This window comes from Marmota marmota, unplaced genomic scaffold (genome assembly GCF_001458135.2).
Source record: "Marmota marmota marmota unplaced genomic scaffold, marMar, whole genome shotgun sequence".
Taxonomy (NCBI): Eukaryota; Metazoa; Chordata; class Mammalia; order Rodentia; family Sciuridae; genus Marmota; species Marmota marmota.
Genome location: NW_026000249.1, coordinates 28,183,960 through 28,186,492, shown reverse-complemented (window position 1 = coordinate 28,186,492; position 2,533 = coordinate 28,183,960).

The window sequence follows — 2,533 nt, the reverse complement described above, 5'->3', positions numbered from 1 at the left end:
TTTTTTTTTTTTTTTTTTTTTTTTTTTTTTTTAATGGTGCTGAGGATTGAACCCAGGGCCTGTGCATGCAAGGCAAGCACTCTACCAACTGAGCTATAGTCCCAGCCCAAGTTCATATATTCTGCTCAAACAAAAGTACAACCACAAAACAGGATTTTCCTAATGATGTAGACGCCTTCCTACAAACAACACCTAAAAGGCACATGTGACCATCTGGCAAAAATTAGCAGTCAGTGGCATTTCTCCAGAATTTAAAAACAACAACAACAACAACAAAAAGTAAAACCCCAGGGGCTGGGGATGTGGCTCAAGTGGTAGCGCGCTCGCCTAGCATTTGTGAGGCACTGGGTTCGATTCTCAGCATGTAAAAATAAAATAAAGATACTGTGTCCACCTAAAAAACTAAAAATAAATATTGGGCTGGGGATGTGGCTCAAGCGGTAGTGAGCTCGCCTGGCATGCGTGTGGCCCGGGTTCGATCCTCAGCACCACATACCAACAAAGATGTTGTGTCCGCCGAGAACTAAAAAATAAACGTTGAAAAATTCTCCCTCTCTCTTTAAAAAAAAAAAAAAGTAAAACCCTGGAACAGGCTAAAAAGAAAGAAAACTTGAAATCTCTAAATTATTTCTACCCTCGACCCTCTCTACAAAGTATGAATTCATAAAGTTTCTAGTATCTCATTATAAGACTTTATAAGACTTTAGTATGTTCTTATCTCAGGATAGATCAATGTCCTACATGCAAACCTAGTGAAATGAGAACTGTCAAGTGGAGGGTGCCTGTGACCAGTCACAAAATAAAACAATTCAGACTTTAGAAACAAAGTCCATGCGGTATTTTCAGTCAACCTATCTGGAGGGTGTGAACAGGTATTCTGTAATGATTAAGTCAACTACTCCAAGAGTATGGTGTCTGGATTTAAAGATAAAGGCTAATTGAATAAAGGGACCATTTTTATAAGCCCTCCAAGGCTAAGGCTAAGGTTTTTGGCGTCTTTTTTTTTTTTTTAACCTTTATTTTATTTATTTATTTTTATGTGGTGCTGAGGATCAAACCCAGGGCCTCGCACGTGCTAGGCGAGCGCTCTACCGCTGAGCCCCAGCCCCAGCCCCAGGTTTTTGGCTTCTTCTCCTGTTATGTATTAACCCAGTGGAGTCTAGTTTATACAAGGCAAGGAACTAGTGGAAAGTTTTAGGTTCTTATGAAAAGATCAGCTGCAAGTCCAAAACAAATCTTGGCTCCTATAGGAAGATGAGACTTTAATAAAGCAGGGCTGTTGTTCTCTTGACTTAGAGAACTACCATTTACAGGGAATAGGAATAAAGTTGGGAGGCGCCAGTAAATGTCTTGGTGTTGCAGTATTGACAGTAAATAAAAGGCCTCGGGATGGTGCTGATACAACACAAAGACTTAGGTTTCAATTCGGCACAGCAGCCAGAACAGGGATTTCCAAATCGTTCTAGCCAGAGGCAGTCCAAAAACTAGCAGACTGGAAGGGTCACTTGTAACCCACAGACATCTTGGTTCGCTAAAGTCTAAGGAAAATGGGGCAGAACAAGACCTATGCTTTCCAAGTACCATTTGCTTTTAAGGAACCATATTTTCACCTGGAGTACCTTTGTTTTGAGATGTGGCCCTACTCACTCAACCCTGCAAAAGCCATACTATTTAACTTTGGGTCACCTTTGTAGTTAGATTAACCTCCAAGGACATACAACAAACTCCTTCAGGAGGCTACCACTTTAGGAAACCTTAGAAATAGGCTCCTTATACAGAGAAAGGTCACATTGTCCAAACTTCTGCTCACTGCAGGTATCACAGCTCTGGGATGCCTGGCTGAAAGCCACCCATACTTGACTTGAACATCACCAATCATGAGGAACCCCATCGCAATTTACAAACACTGTATTTACCTGAAGTCAGCTCCACTGTCCCAACATTCTAGTCCTTTGAAAAGTTCCTCCTTGTACTGAACTGAAATGGGCTCCCTGACCTTCAACTTCTTGGGATATCACTCAGTCTCACCCGATTACCTTGTCCCCAGAAAGAAGAGGAATTCCTCTCCTCATCACCAATTTATCTGCACAAGCCCCTCCCTGTATGTCCTCTCCCTCCAGACATGAGGGCAGGGATGGCCCCCTCCACTCTAACATAGGCTTGTGTTCAGCCTTCTTAGGGACTTTCACTCATTCACCTACAAAACGATTCATTCAAATGTTATTTTTTTTTTTTTTTAAGAGAGAGAGAGAGAGAGAGAGAGAGAATTTTTTTAATATTTATTTTTTAGTTTTCGGCGGACACAACATCTTTCTTTGTGTGTGGTGCTGAGGATCGAACCCGGGCCGCACGCACGCCAGGCAAGCGCGCTCAGCTACCGCTTGAGCCACATCCCCAGCCCTCATTCAAATGTTATTAAGCCACTATTCTGAGACAGACAACATATCAGAAGATAGGCGACGATATGGTGGTAGGCATAGAAAGATGTCCCTGAAGAAAATCAGCTCCGTGAAGGAGGGATTTGTATCTTGTT